The sequence below is a fragment of the Pseudonaja textilis genome, chromosome 3 (assembly GCF_049901715.1).
Source record: "Pseudonaja textilis isolate UNSWEBS1 chromosome 3, rPseTex1.2, whole genome shotgun sequence".
In the NCBI taxonomy this organism is placed as follows: domain Eukaryota; kingdom Metazoa; phylum Chordata; class Lepidosauria; order Squamata; family Elapidae; genus Pseudonaja; species Pseudonaja textilis.
The window spans coordinates 104,407,893-104,434,513 of NC_141992.1; the positions used below are offsets into that span (position 1 = coordinate 104,407,893).

A 26,621-nucleotide genomic window follows, 5' to 3' on the forward strand; every position below is an offset into this window, starting at 1 on the left:
TAAATGTAATTTTAGTTCCGGAGATCACAGGATGTCTTTATATATATAAAGGACCACACAAACTCATCCACATCTCCTAACTCAGGAGCTCCTTCATTGTAGAGTTGGATGATCCACATAGACACTTCCCCTTCCTTCATGTTATCTGAAATGGCTATCATCAGGTCCTCGTCCAAATGGTATTGTGCACCATAATGATCAATGTCAGCTGAAATCCGGTTGAGAAAATAGGCCAGTTTGCCAGGGGTGCCATCAAAAGTGACCAGGAATGGTGGTGGAGCAATGCAGGGGTGGGATTCAAATTTTTTAACAACCAGTTCTGTGGGCATGGCTTAGTTGGTGGGCATGGCTTGGTGGTCATGTGACTGGCTGGGCATGGCCAACTCAACATCACTCACATTGAGGCACGCATCTCCTCACCTGGCCTCTCATGACTGTGGGAATGCTGCAACAGTCATAAGTTTGAAAAATGGCCATAAGTCACTTTTTTCAGTGCCATTATAACTTTGAATGGTCACTCCACACAAGCAAAGTACCAGCAAAGGAGGAAAAAACACTCCAGAGAAGTTCCTGAAACAGGAAGTGTAGTCCTGCCAAGAATGTAGTAAGGGTTAACGGAGAGGAAATTTCTGTAAGGAACACCAGAATGTTTCCTTCCTGCCTTCCTTACAGGATTAGGCCAGTAATTTCTTCTAACAATCAGTTCTCCAAACTATTTAGAATGTTAACAACCAGTTCTAGCGAATAGGTGCGAATCTGTAGAATCCCACCCCTGGAGCAATGGCTGGAGGGGGAGCAGCTGCGGCTGGGGGAATTGGCAGCAGCCCTGGAGCTGGCATCCACTGGTACTGGATCCACCCGTGTCCTGGGTAAAAAGCCCATCCGGGAAGAATCTGCTCTGCAGGCGGCATCTCCAGAGGAGCTGTTGGAGCTTGTTGGATTGGCCTGGGGGTGCCTCTCTGTCTGCCTCCAATCCCCAGGCTCGATCAGTCTGCTAGGCCTCGGGGTCATATTACCGCAGAAGGTGGCGAGGCTGCTGCCGCAGCTGCGGGGCTTCATTGCTGGGTTAGGGTTGCTGGTAAAAGAATGTTGTTGTGGCTATCCTTCTTTCTCACTTTACTTTCATTCCCATAGCATCCATCCTCCCTTGTGGCAGGCCCAAATCCTATTCAAGATGGATGGGGGACTGACATCCAGAGCCTTTGCCCAGTTTTAATATGACTACATCTTTCAATTTCAGTTCACATAATACTTGTAATTTTTTTTCTCAAGAGTGAATATTTATCATTAACAGGTGCTAACAAAAACCCATAGATGATGTCGGCGAGCTTAATTTTTAGACTGTTCTAATAATCTATACTACAAGATCCTATATTTCATTCCAATTTTAACCGTGTTATTGTAAGTTTGGTACTGATGAGTCAATAAAAAAATGCCTGTATTGACTTGTCAGTCCTGCTTCCTTTCAAACCCAAAAAAGAAAACCCCCAACTCCATTGAAGTAGAGGAGAGACACTTTTACTGAGTTTAAAATGATAGCAGCAAAGATCTGAGCCAAAAGGCGCAAAAGTTACATAATGAAAGTTTCCCCAAACTCTCCCCCCGGGGACCCAGGCTGAATGTCCAATCCACATCCCATATAGCGTCATGTGGGGCACATCATCAGATGTTTTTCATCCATCTGGAGTTCTAGGATGGTTGGTCTTGACTGGGTGTAAACAACTCCATTCAGCAGCACAGTATTCTTGAGAGAAAACCTCCCTTTTAGTTCACATGGACATTTCTTACACCAGCACACTTCCCAAATCCCAGTGACATCCCCCCCTCCCCATTACTATGGCAGTCTATAGCAAGCAAGCATCAAAGGGAAAACCCAGGCTGGAGATGTGGCTGACATTCAGCCCTCCTGTAGTAGGGGCGTTAACCCTAAGGAAGAAATATAAGACAAAATAAACAGGTTAGAAGGAATCTACCATATATGGGAGTAAAATAACATTATGGTTTGTATTTAGTGTGAAACAGTTGTAGGAGTTTAGGGGCCTGGACATCCCGAGTGTTCACCCATTTGGACTGTGAGAGAGGGAATTGTTTCCAAGTCACCAAATACTGCACTTTCCCCCTATGCTTCCTGGAATCCAGGATTTCTTTGACCTCAAAGTGTTGTTCACCTTTGATGAGGAGGGGAATTGGAGAGGCAGGTTGACCTGGTCGAATAGAAGATACATGCTCAGGTTTCAACAAGTTAACATGAAACATAGGGTGGATCCGCCTGAGGATTTTGGGCAGCTCTAGCTTGTACCATGACTGGATTTAAAATCCTAACAATGGGGAAAGGCCTACATACTTGGTCCCCAGTTTCTTTGATTTCTGGGTGGTCTGTAAGTACTTGGTAGATAGGAAAACTCTGTCACCTACTTAGAATTCTTTCGGTTTTGCTGTTTTCTTGTCAGCCTGTCTTTTATGGGCCTGATGTACCTCATCTAGTGCCTTACGGATGACGGACCAAATACATTGAAGCCATTCAATCTATTCCAATAAGGAAGTGTTGTGGTTAGCCAGCAGCAGGTGCAGACGGTGGAGGAGAGCGAGGACTCAGATGAGGGGCCGGGACCATCAGGGAATGGACTGCTGCCTTCAGGGATTGTGGGGGCTGGCAGCAGTGATGAGGAGGTTCTCGAGGAGCCTGTGCCAAGTGCGTGTGAGTGCAAGATGATTCATAGAAGAGAACAGCTGGAGCAGCACAGGCAACTCGGGAGTAAGGATGCAACATAATGGCCCCTCCCTCTAGGGAATATAAACCTGGTTTCTGCAAAGGCAAAAACGCTCTAAGGACCCAGCATTGTGTGTAGAGACTCCGGCTTATCTGAAGAATTCTGTCAAGGTTTTTCTGGTTGGACTAATTGGATGCAAGCCATCTTTTATCTACAAAGAAGTTTATTTGTAGATTAAAGCTGTGAAGGTTTGAGTTGCTGCATTTGTTTGAGATTTTCTTGCTGGTAACAGGGTTGGGTCAGAACAGGAAGGGATCTGGGGTTTCTCCTGGGGCAGTTCTGGATGGGTACAAAATCCTGACCAGAAGCAACTTTAAATGGGGTGAAGCTGGTGCTACTGTGGATAGAGTTATTAAAAGCGACTTCTTCAAAAGGCAGCAAGTTGAGCCAATTGTCCTGCTAGTAGTTTACATAGCACCTGAGGTACAGTTCCAGCGCTGAATTCTCACATTCATAAGCCTCATTAGTTTGAGGGTGGTGGGTGGAGCTTAGACCCTGGGTAGAACCTAACAATTTCAGGAATTCCTTCCAGAAGTGGGAGGTGAATTGTACCCCCCTATCCAAAATGATGTAGTCAGCAACCCCATGTAACCTATATACATGTTGGATAAACAGTTTGGTGAGCATTTTTGCAGAGGGGATCTTGGAGCAGAGTACAAAGTGCACCTGCTTGGAAAATAAATCCATGCTAACCCAGATGACTGTGTCATCCCCCCCGCCCCCCGCTCTCAGGTAGTTCAACAATGAAGTCCATAGATATTTCCTTCCATGGGGCTGTTGAGGTAATTCCCCATTAGGAGAATGAGCGCACACAGGGAGACGTAGTGAGAGTAGTAAAGAATAACACACAACCAGCACACAGATATACTGTATAGTAAAATGTAGGTTTTTACTTCCAGTAAAACGATTAAGCAAAGTTCAACAAACAGTCCAAGTCATTCACAGTTAAAGCAGTCAGTTGTCAGTCCAGGAATAATCCAAATAACAAAGTCCAGTATCAAAAAAAGTTCAGTAAGACTTACATCAAATCCAAGAATAACAATGATCAGTAACAGTCAATAGGGAAATGTAGGAACACACTCTCAGCAACAACAGAACAACCCAGGTTTCTAGCTCCATCTTAAGGCCGTTTGAGGAGCCACACTCAATTACACTTTTAGCATTCCCTTAAAGAGACAGTATTAAAATGTCTATCCTGGTTTATATATTTTCCAACCCAACTGTTAGGTGACTTACATTCCTAACATGCTCCCCTTTGGGTAGGACAATATATACAACCTTACATTCTAACTCCATAATCCTCACAGCAAGCCTTATGCTTTACAGAGCCTTGGGCTTTTGTAAAATGATCTGCGATGTTATTTTCCGACATACAGTATTCCAGTTTAATCATTTTACTTTGCACACATTGTCTCACATTTAAATGTCTTAAATCTGTGTATTTTGATCTTGTCTTTACAGCAAGATTGGAAGCCATTTGTATTGCTGATTGGTTGTCTTCATAAACAACAATAGAATCTGTTACATCAATTTCCATATCAATCAATCGTTGCTTATAGTAAACTAAATCTGTACATAATAGAGATAAACATGACAATTCAGCCTCCATTGTTGACAAACTTAGAAGTTTCTGTCGAATAGACCTCCATCCAATCAACACTTTTCCTAATAATACTACAGTACCTAACATAGATTTACGTGTATTTATGTCTGTAGCAAAACTTGCATCAGCATATGCAGTTAAACTCAGTTCATCCTTAGGCCCCAAATACAATGCATAATGCATTGTTTGTTTCAGATATCTTAACACACACTTAGCAGCTTGCCAGTGCCTTTCAGTTGGCTCAGCATTAAACCTCGCTAATTGGTTAACACTGTATCTATATCTGGCCTTGACCAATTACTGAGATAAGATAAACTACCAATCAAGGACTGATAAATGTTCTTATCAAAAACAGGACTTTGAACATCACTGTGGCTAAACTCCTGGCTCATTGGTGTTTTAGCTGGTTTACAAAGTTCCATTTTAAAACTTTTTAGTAACTGGTTAATTTTATCTGCCTGTGAGACTTTGTATCCTCCCCTAGTTCTATCTATCTTTAATCCAAGATATTGTTTAATTTCTCCTAACTGTTTTATCTTAAATTTCTTCTTTAACAGTGAAATTATTTTAGTAGCTTCTTGTTTAGTTTTGGTGATTAATGCTATGTCATCAGAAAACAATAGCAAAAATGAAATTACACCATTACTTTCTCTTTTGAACAAACATGGATCAGCCATGCCAGCTACAAAACCTACCTTAGTTAATTCCTTAACTATACACTGGTTCCACTCATATCTTGATTGCTTCAAGCCATAAAGACTCTTTTTCAATCTCCAGCAATCAGTTGTATTATCATTTTTGAGACCTAAAGGTTTCTTTAAATATATAGTGTTTTGCAACAGTGCATGCAAATATGCCATCTCTACATCTGAATGATTTATAATGTATTTCTCTTTAGCTGCCCATACTAATGCTGCTCGTAATGTAGTAGCCTTCAGACTAGGTGCAAACACCTCATTGTAATCGTTTGCTGTCTGATTGAACCCTTGTGCTACTAACCTGGCTTTATGGATAACAGTCCCATCTACACCTGTCTTTAGCTTATAAATCCATTTACACCCTATGGCTTGTTCACCTCGTGGTAACCTGACATTTTCATATACCCCCAGTTTTTGTAAGGATTTCAGTTCCTTATCCATTGCTTCCTGCCAAGCAGCCTGATCCTTAGCAGGATACAGTTTTAGTTCATTATAGTTATTTGGAACTGTATTCACTTGGCACACAACACTAGCCTGATATATCAGGTGGTTGTGTTACTCGGGTTGAACGTCTAAGTAATACAGGGCTAACTGGTGGACTTTGCTGTTCCACCTGCTCCTGTTCTTCTACCTCCTCCTGTGCCTGTTCTTCTACTTCCTCCTGTGCCTGTTCTTCCTCTTTAATGGCTACTTGTGGTTTACTTAATTCATCTTTAGGGACTATTGGCGTGTCAATAATAATATCACTGCTGGATTCCTGTTCCAGTTTATCCCACCCAACGTATTCAAGAAATTTTGCACTAGCGCTACAATAAAAATGAGCTGTGCCTTGATCCCAGAATCTAAATGATCTATGATTGGCTTCATAACCTATGAAAAATAATTTCTTAGCTCTACGTTGCCCTTTCATTCTTACTTGTGAGGGAATATGCACTCATGTTGGAGCTCCAAATGTGTGTAAATAACTTAAATTTGGTTTTCTGCCATGCCAATGAGGGAATGGCAATTCACCAGTTGTTGTATTCACCACATTGTTTAACATATGATTGCTACACATTATGGCCTCACCCCACAGTATTTCAGGCAAAACTGAATCAGATAACATAGTGCGAGCCATGGCTTGTAATGTTTGTCCTCTTCATTCTATAAACGAGTTATGTTGTGGTCTTTAAGGTGCAGAACGTTTATGCTCAACACCAGCCAATTTTAGCATTGTTTGGAATCTCTTGTTAATAAACTCAGTCCCGTTATCAGTAACTAAAGTAATTACTTTACTCCTCATTTTTCTCTCAGGAAATCTTAGCCAGTTAAAGAAATGTTGGAATGTTTCTGTTTTGTTTTTCATTAAATAGCAGAAACCATACCGTGAGTAATGGTCCATTATACTCAAAACATAACAGGCACCTCCCAAACTGGGTTTCTTAGGAACAATTATGTCAGCAAATATAACCTCTAAAGGTTCTTTGGTCTTAAACCCATTTAGTTTGTTTGCTGGAGTAACCTTGCTTTTCTCCTGGCTACAGGCATGACAGTTTAAGTACTTGCTACAGGGTTTTCATTTTACTCCCTCTGACAATTCAACAGTTTGCTTCAGCATTTTGAAATTAATGTGCCCCAGACGTCTATGCAGTAAATGTATACATTCGTCATGTGGCTTAACATTCTTATAAACTGAGTTAGCCATCTGCAACTGGTCATCATGTATCACATATAAATCATTCCCTAAAGTAGCAGTAACACTTTTGCCCTCTTTCTCTATTATACAGTTATCTCCCCTAAAGGTTACTACATAACCAATATTAACTAAAGCCCTTACTGATAACAAATTAAATTTCAGTTTAGGTACATATAACATAGATAAATGCTCATTTATACATGAACAATATGCAGTACCTTCACCAGACACTTTCATCTTCCATCCATTTGCCAATGATACATGTTGCTTACTTGTACACATCTTTACAAACCTCTATCTTTAGTAATGCACTGCGATGCTCCACTATCAACAACCCACAAATCATGGTTTACAGTTGAATTGCTAGACATAGCTAAATCAAAATTCTTCTTAGCCTTCTGGCGATTACCAGTATTCTGTTGTTTTCCCTTCTTACAGAATCTAGCTATATGTCCCCTAGCCCCACAAGAAAACATTTCCCAACAGTATAGGCAGTTGAACACAAATCCTCTTCTTGTGGTTGTTCCTTCCTCAGTTGGTCCCTATCTAGTCGTCTTCTTGCTTCTTCTAACAACCTTCCGGTTATGTCAGTCAATGTCAGTTCATCTTTGGTCAGGACTTCCAGTGAAGATACGTAATCATCATCACTTTCATCCAATGAGGAAAGAATGATGTAAACTTGATGCAGCTCTGAAAATATCAGTTCCTTTTCATGTAGCTCCTGAAAAGTTCTTTTCATGAAGTTTAGATGAGCTAACATATCTCCACCTTTCAGAAGACGTGCTCTAAACAGTTTACATGTAAGATGTATGTGTACACCTACACTGTCACGAGCATAAATCCTCTTCAAATTCTCCCAACACTTAGCAGCAGACTCTTCTCCATGAATATGGACTAGCTGCTGGTCATTCAGTGTTAGTCCAATTATACAAAGAGCTCGTTTGTTGTTCCGTTTAAAGTCAGCTAATTTCTTGGCATCATCCTCATCATCTGGATCCCAAGCATTTACATCTGGTGGATCTTGAACTACAGTCCATAACCCTTCCTTACGCAGAAGTAGACTGCACTTCATAGGAAACATAGCTTGTTCCATCCAACCAGGTTATCAGTGATAGACTTGTTGAGGGGTCTTGTGCCATCTTTACCAGGACAGTAAACCACAATTAAACAGTAAACAGCTGTCTGTATACAGTACTGTGCATTCACACCAACTCTCAGTTATCAGAGCCTGGTATGGCCTGGGCCCACAACCAGTGTTGAGGTAATTCCCCGTTAGAAGAATGAGTGCACACAGGGAGACAAAGTGAGAGTGATGAGGAATAACACACAACCAGCACATGGATACACTGTATAGTAAAATATAGGTTTTTACTTCCAGTAAATGGTTAAGCAAAGTCCAACAAGCAGTCCAAGTCATACACAGTTAAAGCAGTCAGTTTTCAGTCCAGGGATAATCCAATAACAAAGTCCAATATCAAAAACAGTTCAGTAATAGACTCACATCAATCCAAGAATAACGATGGTCAGCAACAGTCAATTGGGAAATGCAGGCACCAAAAACAGCGAACATCAGAACATCAACCAACTAGCAACTAGCATCACTCTCTGGGAAACCAGGTTTCTGGCTCCATCTTATGGCTGTTTGAGGAACCACACTCAATTACAATTTCTTCAAAGAAATTATTTGTAGAGGATTTATGTTCGTGACAGTGTAGGTGCACACATACATCTTACATCTAAGGAACCAAGATAAGTGACATTCAGCAAGGCTTCTTGGCTAGCTAGAAAGATTGAAATTTAAATGTGAGTTTAATTGACAATTTAAAAAAGTGACTTATGACAATTTTTCGCACTTATGACCACTGCAGCACCCACTGTCGTGAGAGGCCAGGCAAGGAGAAGTGCCCCTCGATGTGAGTAACACTGAATTGGCCACATCCACCCAATCACATGACCAAGCCACATCCACCTACTATGCCACACCCACAGAACCAGTTGTTTAAAAAAATTGAATCCCACCCATGGTCATGTCCACCCAATCACATGACCACCAGCAACACCTACCCAGCCAGTCATTAGGGCAGAGAACCAGTTCTTAAATTATTTGAATCCCACCACTGGTTAGGGTTCTGATATCACAGAAAGGAACAAATAAAATTATCCTCAAGATAGAAGGGATTTCTGATGGCAGATGAAAATATAAGGGTGGGATGTATGTTACTCCAGAAAGGGCATAAAAAGAGAACATGGGTTAGGATCTCAGGTTCCTCCAGAGCAAAAATAACAAATGCAAAAAGAGTATATTATGATTTTCCTCCAACAATGCAGAAGGAAAGACATTAAGGAAGTCGAAAGAGAAAGTAGTGAACAGGTGATATTAAATCAATACTTTCTATTCTCATCCTAGAGGCCAGTTATGGTAGCCTAATATGCTGCCCTCTAACCAAAGAGCTACATGAAAGGCCCACTGCCTGATTTCAACTCACATTTTCAAGCCCCAGGGCCAGGAGGGGGTGTTACCCGAGAAACCACACAGACATCAGACACTTTGGATCCTAGCTTTAGGATTAACTGTACAAATGAAGCAAGGATGATACCAAAAAAATCAATATAACATTTAGGGAAATGGGAAAAGTGATTTTAAGAACACCTGGAACCTTACATCAATTTCAAATCTCCATGGTTGATATTTGGTAAGGGGATTTCAGTCCTTTATTTGGGAAAAATCTTGTGGATATTAGCAGAGAGCGCTGTGAACAATGCAGAAGAGTGCTTTGTGAATCCCTGCTGTACATTTTAATCAAGTAGTTAAAACAAACCTTTATTTTTCTCATGATTCAGGGAGATTTGATTTACAGCTTTCATTTATGTAAGCCTGTCAGGGAACATATTACAAAGACAGATGCAGGGGAATGTGAAGTATATAGAACATTTAGCCAAAGATTAAATACTGAAGCTAATCCCTAATGCACTAGCCTAGTTTTGGAATTGTTGAAAAATCCTGTCCTCCCATTTTGGGACAGCACATCTGTATACTTCCTCTCTTCCCCTTCTTTATGCACATGGAAGCAAGTTGTTGCTATGGCAATGGCTGTAACATCACAAATGCGGTACAACCATTTAAAAATGACTAATTGTTCTACATTTTAAATTGTAGGCAAAATGCCCTACACACTTGAAATAGATCATTGTATCCAACAAATCCAGCAAAAGGATTTATTTTCAACATTTCAGTCACTAACATTTCTTGTACTGTAGGGAGGGGTGGCTTGATCTGCCTCTACAGATAGAAGGGGGACTCTTGCATCTCCAAGTGTTGTTACTCTTTCCTGAGCTCTTGAGAATCTCATTTCTGCAGGGGGAAAAAACCCAACTGGGGTGGTGGGAAAGCACAAAGAAAAAAAGCTTGTTTAAAAGTTAGGGGGATATCTTCTAAGCAATAGTTATTCCTAGCAGAAATATGTTACCAAATCCAGAGAGCTACCCTATGATGCTTTTTATGTAATGTGACAAATAGAAAATTCAAAACAAGAAAAAAATTACTCGTCAGTTTGTTGGTTGGGATTAAATAAAGTGCCTACAGAGTGAAGGGAAAAATATTTAATCTTTAGCTATTGATCATTTGAAGATTTGTATTATATTTTTCACTGTAGAGTATACCAAGAATAAAAGCTGAGTTAATGTCTGTTTGATAAAAGAATACTTAAATAATAATCAATCAACATAATAGGAATAAATATGGAAACTTTTTAAACTGGATTTTTTATAATTTTTGAAAAATGAAATATCTCAAAATACCAATGTTTGATGAGTAGAAAAAATGTAGTTTAATCAATTCAACAAACAAATAGTGACTATTTGACTAGCCGCCTCGCCTGTGTGTGTTCATTTTCCAGAATGAAGCACTGGTGACAAAGATGGGATTATAACCACCTCCTGAGGCAATAGGCGAGTTTAAAGTCCTCCGTATTAAGGCGCATAAAAGCGAGTCACTCTGAGGGGCTAAAAGCCACTTCTACCAGCCATCCAGCCTTAAGGAAACAGTAGTTCTGTAGAACCTGTCAGAATGGCAGCTTTGAAGTCATTCGTACCATTCGATGCAAACATAGAAACCTGGGAAGATACATAGAGAGATTTGATTGTTTCCTGGAGGCGAATAATCTGGTGGACATAACGAGCAACCGGCGAAGGGCACTGTTCTTAAACTTCTGTGGCAAACAAATGTTTGACAGTGCTAGAGCTCCCCTAGCCCGTTAGCCTCTTAATAGTTTCCTGGGACACATTAATGGCTAAGGTAAAAAACCATTATGCTCCAATGCCCTCACAAATCACCTGCCGGCATGCGTTCTACCACCGAGACCAAGCAGAAGGTGAATCAGTGAACGAATATATGGTGTGGCTTCAAGCGGCTGCCCTACACTGCGACTTTAAAGAATTAGACGATGTCCTATTCGACCAGCTAGTGAGCGGGCTGAGGAACCTATGTATTCAGTGCAGACTGCTAGGAAAACAAGATTTGACATTTTAAGCAACTCTACACAAAGAATGTGCTGCCAAACTGTCAAATAAATCAACTATGGAGATTCACGGCACTAGCAGCCCAACCACTGGGAGAAAAGCCACAGCTGTCCACCATGAAGAAACCTCCAACGAAGAAAATGACACAATGGGTGAGAACGACATACATCAGCTGAAAACAGCATCAGGTAAAAAATGGCCCATCAGCAAAACCCCTCAGGCACAAACATGTATTGGCTGCAGAGGTAATCATCTGCAAGCAGTCTGCAGGTTTAAAACCACAAACTGTCAGCACTGCAGGAAAAAAGGCCAACTAGCAAGGATGTGCAGAACTATTCTGCCAGATGATAGGGTTCAGGCAAAACCCACGAAACAAGGGGGGGATTGTTTCACAATCCAAAGGGATAATTACCCAATCAACCCCAGGGCAAACCAATCTGTCCATTAAGAATTTTTTTCTAGCAGTTAAAATAGGACAAAACTGCCAAATGGAGGTTGACACAGGGTCTTCCTTTTCTTTGATATCTTGGAGCACTATCAAAAGATTGGTGCCCAAGATGTCAAAGAAAAGATTGAGACCCTGCTCCCTCAAACTTAGGAATTACCAAGGGAATGCCATTCCCATTTTGGGAAGCAGCAAGGTAGCAGTAGAATTTAAACAATTTAAAGGTCACCTTCAACTCATAGTAGTTGAAAGGGCACTGCCCAGCCTTCTAGGCCTTGATTGGCTCAATTCCCTTGATCTTGCTATAAATGGAGTTCATGCCACTGATGGCGAAGTGTCAGACACCGCTGACACTTTAACAAAGGAATTTGCAGAGTTCCGGTTTGCAGCGCTTCGGGGCAGGCAGGAATCCGTGATCGTGCGCGGTTTCTGCCTGTGCTCGCCGCTGGAGTGCCCCAAGCCACCTGGCTTCAGGGCTAAGCCACCCCGTAGAAGGTGGTGAAGACAGGGGAGATCTGGCAGGGTCGAGAGGATTCGTACCTCTCCTCCCCAGCCGGCTAAACTCCCTTTTCCGAAGGTGGTAGAGTGGCGGTCAGAAATGGCCGCGTCAAAGAAGCACTCAGCCAGAAAAGAAAGTGCAGGAGGAAGTTAAGAAGTGAAAGTTTTTGGCTGACTGGGACAAAAAGCAACAATTAAGGTACCCTGGAATTTAAAATTTGCAAAAGATACATCATTCCCAAAGACTTGCAAGCGGCGAATGAAAGTTAAAAGGGAAAGTTCTTTTTTTTCACTCTCCTTCCTAACGTTGACAGCAAACAGACATGAATGAGAAATCGGAAAAACCTGATTTGCCACCAATAGGTAACTAAACTGGATAATTAAATGTTAAGGGGATAATAAGGATTTCTGAACATTTTAAAAAAATTTTTTGCTGTAAGTGGGAAGGGAGAGGAAAAGAATAGGAGCAGGATTTGGAAGGCAGCAGGAGATTGCCTAGAACTTAAAAGAATCATTAAATACTAACAAGACTTCTAAAAGATACATTTTAACTGGAATTTTGTAACTAAACAGTAACCCCAAGAAGAAAAAGTGAAGAAAGAAGAAAGTGTTAAAAGAAACAGCTTATTTGGACTGTTTGGTGACTTTGGGACTTTGGGAAATTATATTTGAAGGACTAAAAACATTTGGGTGGTTGTTTGGAAAAAGTTTTTCTTTTCTACAATGGCATCACTTGTGGATGAACTGAAAATTGAATTCAAAAAATACAAAGAAAAGAACAACAAGGGAAGGGCTCTCTTGGCTCTCTTTTTCAATTCTTAGAAATGGCGATTTGTACCTATGAGAAACTGACTGCGCAATAAGATGATTGGGACAAAGAAGAAGCCATCTTTGATGAACAAGTAACTTTACTTGGGGAAGAAAGGGGAAAGGAGGGAAAAAAATGGAAACTTTAAGATCTAAAAAAACAACCAAAAAAGGGAAAAATAAGGTGAAAAGTGGATATGTTAGAAAACAACAGAAAGGGGGAATACAGAAGAGGGAAATGGAGGTGGAGAGACAAGGGGGTAAAAAGGGCAGGGAGAAGAAGCAAGAGAGGAAGGAAGGGATGAGAAGTTTCAATGGTGTGGAGCAAGATGTAAAGAAACAGGATTTATTTAGAGATAATGGGTAAAAAATTAATTGAAAAAGGGATTCTGCGAAGGTACATAAGATTGTATTGTTATATTTGTATTAGAAATAATGTTAGAAAATTGGAAACAACATGTGATTAAAAAGTGGGATAAAATATTCAGTGTAATTTAGTGAAATTTTTGTGAACAAAAGGAAGGCAATGAAATAAATGAGAGAATTGAATTAGGGAGGAATGGGAACATTTTAATGACACAATGTTTTAAAATATAAGTGAAGTGGGGGGGAAATAACTATGGAAAGTTTATAAGTGTTCCCATAAAAGTATGATATTTAATTGAAAAGTAATGTGTAAAATGTTCAAGATTTAAATGAATATTAATATTAATGATAGATTTGAATTGGTATGGGTTGTTGTTTTAATTATATTATATATTTATAATATTTTCTTTTTAAAAAAATATAGTGTCTAACTTTAGAATGTACTAAGCAGAATCCAAATGGAAGTTATGTACTATACTAAGTGTTATAAATTTAGGGGAAAGAGATAAAGGCGTCATACTTCAATCAGTGTACAGGAGAAATTTTGTTTAAAGGGAAAAGATAATAGATAGCTGGAAACAGGACAAAGAATAATAAGCATAATGATCTGAACTGAGATGAAATAAATAAAATAAAATTAAGAAAGTTAAAAGAGGGGAGAAGCTAAATAGAAAATGTAAAATGTCAATAAGATATGGAATGGTATATAAAATGAGCATGAATTTGAATTTGTGTCTGTACAAAGAGATGTAACCCAGGATCAAGCTGCTTTCAGAAAAGATGTTTTATGTTTTATGTTTTGTTTGTTTGTGTATTGTTTCTGAAAATCAATAAAATTTGTTTTTTTAAAAAAACAAAGGAATTTGCTAATGTCTTTACCAATGAATTGGGAAAATACAATGGAAAATCAATTTCACTTAATTTAGACCCACAAGTCACTCCAAGATTGCTGAAAGCACGGCGAGTGCCCTTCACACTCCGCCCAAAAATTGATTCCAAGCTTGATAAGCTTAGCACTCAAGGGGTATTAGAACCAGTGGATCATGAACCACGGGAGACCCCCATAGTGACACCCATCAAGGCTGACGGGTCAATTAGGGTATGCACTGATTATAAAGCTACAGTTAATTTAGCACTACAACAAAGTGCATACCCAGTCCCTGTTGTGCAACGTCTTTTGCACTCACTGGGTAATGGCAAAATTTTTGTTAAGCTTGATACGGCAGCAGCTTACCAACAGCTCCCGGTGGACTCAGCTACTGCAGAGATCAGACAATAATTACACACAGGGATACGTTCAAATGTAAGAGGTTACAGTTTGGGATAAGTGCAGCTTTCAGAGCCTGATGGAACGACTCTTACAAGGAATTCCTGGAGTCATTCCATATTTTGGGATTGGACTAGAAGAGGTCCAAGGTCCCTTCCAATCCTATGATCCTACGCACAGAATGTGAGACATTGTGTAAACAGAATCATGCTCACTCACAAACACTTTGTAAAAACCAGAGCAATTCAAGATAAAATCTCCTAATGAACTAAACTGTAAACAGACTACTTTGTAGCAATATTCATTGTGAAGAAATCACTTTTTTTTACTTCACTATTATCACTGCATTCCTGCTCTGATATCCAATGGCATTATTTTCCATTGTACTGTGGCCAATTAGAAGAAACTTTGAAGTACAATATGAAAAAGGACTATTATGCAGATAAAATGGCTGGCAAATGTTTTGATTTAGCTTCTAGAATTAGACATGCTATTCAAATTGCACCTATGCTGTTCTGTTACTCTGTGTGTGTGTGTGTGTGTGTGTGTGTATTTGACTGCCATCCTTATTTGGGTGTCTGTTGATATGGGAGGTGATTTTGCAAATTACTGGGGCAAGGAAAAATACAAGGTAAAGTTAGCAGAATAATATTCCCATGATGGTTAAGGCAATTGCTCCCAAAAGAACTTTCAACAAGTGAAGGGAGCAAGGAAATTTATGGTATCCAATATTTTGTGCCAATTCCTTTTTAGACATTTGATGTCACTTTTTGTGAGCTTTCAGTGAATTTGAAGTAAGCACATGCCCCAAAATTCTTTGCAGTCATGATTGTGCCTTAGTAAATAATGGCTGTGCCTCCCCCATAGTCCTTCCAGTTGTCTTCTGAGACTTCAAAGAGAGTCTTTAGTCTCCACTTGTACATCTCAGGGTCTTTCCTTTAAGTCTGATGGGTGGAACCTTTGGTGCTGGGCTTGGCTCAGTCCTATGGTTGGTTATGGCTGGCTTTATGTGGGGACAATGGATTCAGAAGTCCCTTTTTCTCTGCAATTTTCATAGGGGTCTGGATGATCAGTAGGATCTGAGAATATCTGTTCCACTCTGGTTGCAGTGGTGGCTTTCCAGTAGATAACCAGATCCAAACCCAATTCCCTAGCTCAAATGGATGGTCTCCTCTGGAGGCAGCATCTGGGTAAGCACGCTCTGCTTCCATAGATTACAGAGTCATCTGTGCAGTGCTGAAAGATATGAGAATAAGACCACTTCCCTGCTTTGTAGGTGATTCTCCCAGAAGAGGCATTGTTGTTCTGAAATGGAGAATGAAGAATAGAGGATAAGAGATGGAAGGTGGAATGGGGCAGATAACTTGTAGGCAGGGTTTGAAAAAAAATAGCATAGGTTAATGCTACAGATGTTAAATAGACAGATAAACCCACTTACAATACAGTAAATGCAAAAAATAAAACTTTTATTTTAAATGAGCTTAAACATTCCCTCCTGACAACCCTGGACTGTTTTTAAAGGAACAGCGAGGGGGAAAATGGAACACAGTTCTTCTGGCCAGGCAAGCTAGGCTGAAGGTATTTCTCTTTTTATGGTTTATTTTAACATTTTTTCTAACAGAATTTAAAATTCTTGTCTCTGTGGATTAGAGACATTTAACAGTTACATTTACCTTGAGGGCACACAAAAACTTGACAAACATACATACACAAAGATAAGGGAAAGAAAAAAGAAAGGGAAAACAACTCTCAAGTTTATACACTCTCATGATTTTCACCATAAATCTCAGTTAATCTAATTTAGGAAAGGCAAAAATCTAGAAGGGGAGAAAGATCAATGTTACTATATTTTTATTTTAAGTACCTTTATTTAGCCAAATTGGTTTTCCTGCTTCATCCCTGTGCAAAGTCCACTCCATGCATAATTTGTGCATGTGTCTTAATTTCATGCCTAGCTGGACAGGCAATTCCTTCTAGCCCCCAGCCTCCATCTGTCTCCCTAGGAGAGATCTCGGTGGGATCTTTGACCCCAAGTACCCCATTTTCTGATTGTATTCCTCGAATTGCCCTCCATCCATGGTGAGACTCCAAGGCTCCTTTCCTGGGTCCCCCACAATCCACAGATTTACTCCGCATCATCGCAAGGTACCTTCCAGCCTTTGGTCTGCCACCTCAGGGTTTTTGTCCCGATAGGCAGTTATTTTGCTAATTTGCTTGTCCAGGCTCTTTCTAAAAAAAATGAACCAGCATCCACTCAGGCAAAAGGGGTATCTTCCCAATGATTCTCCTGAATTCATGGATGTGTTCCTTGATGGGTCGCCCTTCCTGCTTTAGGTTGCTGAGCTCATCTTCCATGTACAGGTCCTCCTCTGCCTCCACAAATCTGACCTCTAGCAGTTGTAGGAAGTCATCTACATCATATAGTTAGGGGGCCCTCCTCTTGTGGATGGTTGCTAGCCATTCTCTTGCTTCTCCCTCTAGCCCCTCAGAAAGCTCTAGGGGAGGGGTAGAGGTGTCCATAGTGTTCCAGATAGATCTTATCTGAGTTGAGGAATAAAGCTAGCTGGTCTGGGTCTCCATCAAATTTCCCCTGAACTGGGGTGGTTTGTTGGGCTCTGCTCCTTCTTCTCCCTGTAGCCCTCTGTAAGCCTGCATTTGAGGTGACTGACCTTCCTCCCCAGCTCTAGTTCGCACAGGAGGAAGAGACTGCCTGCTGCTGTGAGCACTTTTTTTTTTGGTGTGTAGAGAGGGAGGCCGTGGTCTCGCCTGCTTCTCCCCACTTCAAAAGGCCTTGTAAAAGTTCCCGTCTGTTTTGGGCAGCAGGACAGGCCACCATCTCGAATGGTGGCCTGTTCAGATCCCTCTCTCAGCTGCTCTATGGATCTCCCCAGGGATTCCATCAATACTTATCTGGTTTTCTCCCTTCCAACAGAGCAGGTTTCTTCTCTTTGGAGTTGAAGAGGAGCTGTCCTCCTTCTGTAATTATGCTATCAGTTTCTGTTTGCTTCTGGGTGGAGGCTAAGCTTTCTCCTGATAGCCTCTGCCATGAGTTTCTCTCCATGCACCCTAGATGTCGGGAAGTGATGGAAGAGGCCGGGACACAGGCACCCCAGTGATTAATTAAGAGAGTCGGCTATCTATCAGGATTCTGGCAGTTACTCTAATTAAATCATGAGCCCCGAGCCACACTCCCAATACTTGGAAGGATTTATTAGAAGTTAACATGCTGGCATTAGCCTGGGTGTAGCTGACTCTGAGATACATAATTCACTGTCACCCTTGAACCTGCTTTTGTCCCAACCCCTCTGGGTGTATCATTCAATGAAACACGCCCATAGCCAAGAATCATCAATCATGCTCTCCAATTAGATTTTTGCACAGCAAAAGCTTCAGTCATCTAATCAGTCTCTGAAGAAAATATGAATGGAATGTACTTTTGATTCCACACTGCTGCCTGCTCTTTGAAACTCCCCCCCTTTTCTGTTGACAACTATAAAACATGTATACAAAATGTTTTATGAGTTAATATTAGGGAGCACTGCTTTTAAATCAGCTTGATTAAAGTCCCCCACTATGATATGCACAGCATCAGGATACTTATTCAGGATTACTAACAATGTTATACAAGAATCCCAAAGTATTGTATTGTATTGTATTGTATTGTATTGTATATAATATAATATAATATAATATAATATAATATAATATAATATAATATAATATAATATAATATAATATAATATAATATTATATATATATATATATTAGTATTGGCGTCAAGTGGGATATAGACTGCAGTAATCAAAACCATGCTGAATTCCTGTGGAAGATATATGGGTCTACATTTAAGAATCATGTACTCCAGATCCATGGAGCAGTGGCTGTCTACAATCTTTGTATTGATATACCAGCTTTTGTTCACATAAAGGCTTAAACCTCCCCCTTTGCTCTTGCCAGAATTTCTGCTCCTGTCCTGTCCTAAAGAAAACCCCAGTAAGGCATCCTCCCTTCCTCTTCCTGTTCCTCTTTCTCTGCCTCTTCTTCCTTCCTACAGGGATAGTGATGCATAGCTCCCCCAGGATCCTAGCTGCCTCCTTCCATATGTTATGAAAATGTATAAAATTGCCCATAATAGCCTTTTCACATTTCACTCCAATTTGTAGCAAGGCTTGCCGGCTATAGATGCCCCTTGCCCCACAGGATTCAATCAAGGAAAGAATCCAAAACACAAAGAATCATACACACCATACACTGAAAGAAGGAGCGGCCAGCCACAGCATCCATATTCACAGCCATCTTGAAAGAAGTCTAAGTATTATTGATAAGTTTTAGAAGACAGAAATAAAGATAAAAAGCAGACCATTGTGACCATTAAAAATAGTAATCACGACTATCCATAATTTCTATTCTTTATCACATTTTTGCTGCATGGAATAGTTCCCATCATGCAACATTTGCTTTTTTAGCAATAGATTTATGATGTAGCTCTGGGCTTAGATCAAGTTATTTACCAGCAGTCTTGACAAAAATTTACTAACATTTACCATCATTCAAATAAAAATGCACTCCTGTTCAGGCATGGTGCTTTTAGATCAGGGGTGTCAAATTTCATTGAGGGCCGCATCAGAGTTGTGTTTGACCTCAGTGGGCTGGGGGGGGCAGGGATGGGTGTAGTCATGTTGGCATAGCCAGGCCATGGTGGGCGTTTGACACAGGCTCGAGATGTATTTTTCCCCCTTTGCATTCAAAACAGCTATTCCAGACAAAGGGAGATTTACTTTCTGGCACAAATAGTCTCAATTCCATAATGTTGAGATTAAAGACATGTAGAGTCCCCAGCTATGGGGCTTGACTCTTTTGTATAGGAGTAGAGCATAAATGAACTATTTCCCAGATGTCTCTAAAAACTATCTGTCGAACAGTCTATCAATCTTTGTTACGTCCTCTGACACAGGAGGACTTAATATTAGTAATAATTTACAAAATTGATATACCACCCACGACCCCGGGTGGCTCACGACAATAAAAACAATTACAATTAGATCAATCACATGTAAAAGGTTAAGATAAAAGATGACAAACAGATAATCAAACACCTGGATGAAGAGCCAGATGTTTTTGGCTCTTCTGAACAAGAGCCATCCAGATCTTAGAAGGTATCTAGTTCTAGTTGGCAGATGCTGCTAAAGAGGTGGGGGGGGGGGCTATGCCCTGTTTTGGCTGGCAGAGAGACTGCCAGGCCATCTAAGCACTCCATGGGCTGAATCCAGCCTGTGGGCTTTCAGTTTGACACCCTGTTCTAGATTGACAACTCTACTGCCACTAGTCAAAAACCAACCTGCAGCTATTATCTTTCTCTCCCTTTCTCTGTCTCTTTTAAGGAAATAATAGAGAAGTTACTGAAAAAAACAAGAAAGGGATCTGAATAAAAGAGATAATACAATTACCTAAAAGTCTTTGTTGGTAGTGCCTTGGAACTTGTAAACTGAGACGCACTAATTACCAAGGATACCTCCTAGAAATTTAAGCTACTTTAGATTTGGCGTGAGAGAGCACGAATCAAACCTCCCAAACAAGGGAGAAGAATGGGAGGAACTCAAATATCCAATTTTGGGTCAAAAAAATCAAAGGAACTTTTCCTTAATAAAGAATTCAAATAGTTAAAACTTATGTTATTGTACGTATAATCTTAGTATTTAATAGATGGAAATTGCAATTAATATTAATATTCAACCTTTCCATCAAAATAATGCTTAGTGTAGTTCTAAAAAAACACAAAGAATAGTAATTAAAACTATAAATTAAAAAGTGGCTCCCAGTTCTACAGCAGAAGGCGCTATAATACAGTAATTAGTGGGGGCAATATTGCATTTTATGGCCTGCCATTCTAATTCTTTCCGCACCAGGCCCATCCTTCCGTCGATCGTTTACTTTTTCAGGCTAGTGAGAAAATATCAGTACTTTTAAAAAATAAATGAACAAAACGCCTTAAAACCATATTAGAGAAAGGACAGAAATTGGTCTAAAGCCCACAGGAAAGGACAGTGCGATTATTTCTACTTATTGTATTTGCTGGGTATCCCATTCCTTGTTCTATCACCTCTTTCCAACTTATCCTGATTTTAATGGAGTCCCCTTATCTGCACACCCCTTATTTCCCGTGGTCTTTCGCTCATCCTTTCCGAAGGATATTTCTGTCCTTCATTAGGGAGTAATGCAGCTGTAGCCCCCTCCCCATCGTTGGCGTCATCCGAAGCTGCGATTTTCATCCCCTCCACCTGCGGACGCTCCCGCCTCTTCCTTTTCTCCCCCACCCCAAATCTCCAAACCTAGCAGCCCCTCCTGCGCAAGCGGCGGCGGCGGCGGCAGCCAATCTCGCCCCCGCCGCCTCCCGTACTTGCGTGAACGTGGAGCCAAGAGGCATTGCCAGGCGTCCTCTCGAAAAGCCAACGTGCCGTGGGGTGGGAGTGGGGGAAAAGCGATTCTTTCTAGAACTCGTTTGTCTGTGCTGGGAGTGGATCGGAACGATTCCCCTCTTCTCCATTTCATCTGGAAGCGTCTCAAGCGCGCCGCAGCAGAGGCAGGGAATTTACTCAGCCCCCCAAAAAACGAGGTAAGAGTCCGACTGCACCATAATCCGACGGTGTGCTGTGTTCTCCTTCTTCACGCCCGCAGGGAAGATTTGGATGAAATTCCAAGGTGTGGGGAGTCGGAATTCCTCCTGCCCCTTGATGCCGACTCAGTGCTCTGGGGAATCCTGAGCAATGCATCCTGGGGAGCAACCCAGTTAATCGTCCCTCTACACCCCATTGCGTCAAGGAAAGTGGGCACAAACGCCAGATTGGGTTTACAACGTTTATGGGGGGAAAACGATTGAGCCCAATGGCGCTGCCTTCCCACTCCCTCCGGTCCTCCACCTCTGCTTGCCTATTTTCACTGGACAGCTGAGAGGCCAGGGCCTGCCAGATCTAATCCAGATGTACAAGCAAGCCATCTCAGCTACTCACTCAAGAAGCAGCTGGCTCATTTTCTCAACTAGCTCACCTGTACTGAAAGATGCCGAACAATACTTCCTATTCTCCCCACCCCACCCTCCACCCGTGTCCAATCCCCACCAGAAGAGGGAGAGGAGCAGTAGCAGTAGCTTTCTTTCCTTCCTTCCCTCCCTCAAGGTCCACAGAGCCCACACAGGATTAGCGGTTAGTTCTCGTAAGAACAGCCAGCCACCTCTCTGCTGGCTTGCATTGTTTCCCTTGGTCCATTGCAGCATTAGATCCACTGAACCTAATCTCCACTGCTTTTCTGGGGATGAGGTGGGGAGGACAAGAGGGAGACCCAGAGATGGAGGTACCTGCAGGTACCTGTGTCCCATTCTTGGCAATGCCAATGGACTCCATGAACTAGAGGACTAGGCTGGTCCTGAAGAGACAGCTGGTGCCTTCTGCATTTCACTAGGTAACAGAAAGGCAAACTTTTTCCTTTCTAATTGTTGAAAGTTTCTTGACCATCTAAAATTATTCCAGTTACCAGCGGAGCACCATTCTGAGGGAACAAATAAGTAGAAAATAGTTGTTGACCATTCTGCTCTCTGTGCTTTTGCCCCTTGAGCAGCACAGCATGCTTTGTTCTTACTCTTCTTTATACATTCCAGATTAAAGAAGCAGGCAAGTGATCTGAGATATCAACACATATTGTTTGCAATCACTACTTACTCATATGTATGTGTGGACACATAAGTAACAGCTCTTTTGTGCTGCTTGATCTCTAAATCTTGGGGAAGGAAGAAGAATTGAAAAAGAGGTGTCACTGTTATTGTGTAGGGCACATGGAAATATTTTCCTTTCGACATGTGCACGCAGACACACAGCTCACTGTCTCTCAGAAACAGTTCAGCAGGTGAATGAGGCTTCTAAGAAAATACAAGTTCAACAGCTGATGGTATGGATTCTCTTTTTCCCCCTTCTGCAGAAATAGTTCAGACTTAGATGTGGGAGGAGATAGCAATGAAATGCTTTTAGTATGTGCACACTACTTCTCCTTTTCTCCTAGACCACTTACCAATGTTAAGGAAGGTCTTCCATGGGGAAGGTGTGTCAATACTGATTTTTTGCATGATGGTTGGACTCTTTATATCAGATTTAAGGCTACTTTTTTTTCCTGAAAACAGGTATCATTTGGCAATTAGATGAAACAAGCAAACAAAAGATTGTGGGGCCTTTCCAAACACCTAAGAAGTATGTTCAAATCTACAAGAGGAAAACAATCCATGCAGTGAAGGTCCCTGTATAAGCGGTATATCCATGTTAGTATTATTATTAATATCAGTAGTAGTAGTATTTTATAGAAATAACATTCTGTAGAAGACAGATGTGTAAAACAATATACAGTCAACCAAATCAGACCCATCATTAATATCCCAAACTACCGTAAATAACAGCATAACAAGAAAATGAAACATAGATGTGATTTTATAAACAGTCATATTAACCACAATCTTTAAAATTTTGCCAATTGTAGAAATTAAAAAATGGGCCACAGAAGGAAAGGAAGTCTGGGCCTGGAGGGAAAAGGGTACAATATGAACAAATCTTTTGAGGTGGAAGCGTTCCACAGTTTGGGAATCATAGCCATGAAGATCTTTTCCCCCATCCTCAGTGTGAGAGAATTTAGGCCAAGGTTTCCATTGTTTATCTTAAAGCTCAAGAAAGCACAAAAATGGGCCACAGGAAAAAGAATCAAGCCTAGAAATGCTTACTAACAAACAGCATAAAATTTATATTTTTAGTTATTTAATTAAAGTATAAAGTGAAATTTATATACTGTTTTCTTGTTGTACCTGGGAATTTGAAATTCCAGGACCCATGGTGGCTAGTGGCTAGAATGCAGTATTGCAGGCTAACTCTGCCACAGCCAGGAGTTCGATAAGCTCAAGGTTTACTCAGCCTTCCATTCTCCCGTGCTCAGTGAAATGATTGTTGGGGCAATATGCTAACTTATAAACTGCTCAGAGAGTGCTGTAAAGCAGAGGTCCCTAACTCCCAATCTGCAGCCCATTGGGACCCAGTCCGTGCAAGCAGTGGATGAACATGCAAAGCTCTATTTGTGCATGCACGGAATTAGGTTGCACACATGAAACCATCCCTTCACACACACCCTTTCTCCATCACCACTGCCTAGACTGGAGGCAGAAAAGTTGGGGATCACTGCTGTAAATCACTATGGGGTGGTATTGAAGTCTAAGCAATTGCTATAGCTGTTGAAATTCTATTGCAAGGACAGATGGATGGACTGTAGGGTATTTACAGCATAAGTTAATTTTTGTCGAGAAAAAAACCCATTGGGTTCAGTTATGGTTTTGATTATATAAAGAGACAAAATGTCCACTTGTTTAAAACAATCTTAAAAATGTCTATTAAAAAAACATTAGTAGCACAGGGAATAATCAGTACTAGGCCAAAAGGTAAAAGTGACAGATTGAATCATCCTTTATACAGTGGATATAAAAAGTCTACACATTCCTGTTAAAATGCCAGGTTTTTGAGATGTAAAAAAATCAGACCAAGATAAATCACTTCAGAATTTTTTCCACCTTTAATGTAACATGTAAGCTGTTCAGTTCAATTGGAAAATAAAACTTTTGGATGGAAAGTAATAATAAAAATATAAATAACGGTTGCATAAGTACGCACAGCCTCTTATAAAGTAGGGGTGTGACTGTGTTCAGAATTAATCACATTCAAATGGATGGTAAATAGTAGTCAGTACACACTTGCCATCAATTAAAGTGATTCTGATCAGACCCACATAAAGTTCTGCTATTCTAGTAGGATTTTTCTGACATTTACTGAGGTGTCGTTTACACCAAAAGCCATGGTCTGTAAAGAGCTTACAAAGCATCAAAGGGATCTCATTGTTGGAAAATATTAGTCAGGAGAAGGGTACAAAAAATGTCAAGACATTGGATATACCATGGAACACAGTGGAGATAGTCATCAATATGTGGAGAAGAGAACATCACAACAGTGACATTACCAAGAACTGGATATCCCTCCGACATTGATGAAACCCACCCCAAAAGAAAACAGGTTTGAGAGGCTGCCAAGAAACCTACAGCAGCGTTAAATGCAGGAGTTCTGAAAAGTACTGGTTGTGTACTACATGTGTCAGTAATATCCCATTTTCTTCATATGTCTGAACTGTAGATATAGTGGCAGAACAGAAGCCTTTTACAGGTAGTCCTTGAGTTACAAATGTAATGGAGCCTGCCCATTCCATTCGTAACCCAAGGATTCGTGGGACTGAATCTTGTACCTTGAATGGGATCCACCTTTTGCCCATGCATTCGCTAATTGAATGCAAGGTTCGTTAAGTGCACATGAGATATTTCAGGGTGGGGAAGGCCATTGCGGGGGCCTAGTGATAGAACAGGCCACCTACCTAAGACCACCCAAGTTCTCCCCGAATCCGTTTAGGCTTCTGCGGGCCTCCCACAGCATGTTGCAGGCCAAAATGGAGCTTCCAAGGGGTGGATCTGCTCCTTGGAAGCTCCATTTTGAGCTGCAACATGCCGGGGAGGCCTGCTGAGGCTTGAACAGAGTGCCGGAGGGGTGAATTCAAGTCACCCTTCTGAAGCTCCATTTCAACCTGCAACATTCAGGAGAACATTACAGAGCCTTGTGGTTGTTCATAAGGGCAAACAATTGCCATGGTGCTGCAAGATTCATAGTTTCAGGACTTGAAACGCTAGGGGGCACTTATCCATAATTTCAAATGTTCACTAAGGGAATGCTCATACTCCAAGGATTACCTGTATTACAGAGAAAAACATCCAAACTTGCAAAAAGTATGTTTAGCACAAAAACAACATTGCACATCACCAAAAGTACACTATGCCTACTTGAAGCATGGTGGTGGCAAACATATGGTGGTGGCAATGGGACTGCTTTTCTTCAGCTAGAACTAGGGTTATAGTGGAGGGAATTATGAACAGTTCCAAATATCAGTCAATTTTAGCACAAAACTTTCAGGCCTCTGCTGAAATGCTGAAGATGAAGAGGGTTTTCACTTATGACAATGACCCAATGGCATACCTCCAAGAGAATGGCTTTACCAGAAGATCAATGTTTTGAATGGCCCAGCTTGAATCCAAATGAAAATCTGTGTAGTGAACCTAAGAGAACTGTGCACAGGAGATGCCCTTTGTCATGGCCCTGTCGGAATCTGATTCCGAGGGAGAGGCCAAGCAGCTGACAGGGAGTGGGAGTGTGGCTCCATTGGCTGTAGAAGAAACTGGGGCAGAGCAAAGTCTGGCTGGGCAAAGCAGGGGAGAGGTAGAGCAAGGCAGAGGGAATTCAGAGGAAGTCCCAGGCCCATTCCCTCTCCATCCTAGGGCACACAGGGAGGAACTGAGAAGGGAGCAATGTGAGTTGTGTGGCTTACAGAGGAGGAAAGGGCCCTGATTCCCTTCATTAGCTGCAGCTGGGAACACAGTGTTTAAAAAGGGCAGTTATATGTTGCCAACTGTTGAGAGCAAATAGCATATTATCTTGTTTTGTTGAGGCTTATCTGGGTTCCTGGCGTCTTCCCAACTATGTGGGTTTTGTTGGCCTTTGAAGTCTGCAACTCCTTATCCTGCCCTGTCCAGTTAATTACTGCAGCGTGGTTTGTGTGGATATTTATTTACAGTTTAGATGTACTTTGTTTTCAGACTGAATTTCCTCCACTTAAAGACTGTTCTTGGAACAGTTTTTTTTTCTCCAGCCGAAGGTAACTGGACATTAGGGACAAAGTTGGAGATATTAAAGGGACTTTTCTTACTTATGTAACTATGTTGCCTTTGTGCCATGCCCCGGGTCATCACATCCTTACAGTTTGACAGATGTGAAATGCTTGTGCAAGGAAGTGTAGGCAAAGATTCCCAAGACAATGGGAATGTGAGTTGCTGACGGCCTCCTGCCCCAAATGCTAATGCTG

The 26,621-nt window shown here is 41.1% G+C and overlaps 1 protein-coding gene and 1 long non-coding RNA gene across 3 annotated transcripts in view; one reads left to right on the forward strand and one right to left on the reverse strand.

Annotated features, from left to right (window-relative positions):
* LOC148126247 (uncharacterized) overlaps positions 1-26,621 on the reverse strand; it is a 279,757-nt gene that overhangs the window by 102,487 nt on the left and 150,649 nt on the right. The gene's annotated exons all lie outside the window — the stretch shown is intronic.
* Positions 20,943-26,621, forward strand: part of TMEM121 (transmembrane protein 121) — a 46,971-nt gene continuing 41,292 nt past the window's right edge. Inside the window, exon 1 of one of the 2 annotated variants that reach the window (XM_087932002.1) lies at positions 20,943-21,261. The gene's annotated coding sequence lies outside the window, so the exon portion shown is untranslated. Of the gene's footprint in view, positions 21,262-22,798; positions 22,941-26,621 lie in introns of those variants that run through there. The other variant, XM_087932003.1, reaches the window with a different exon arrangement.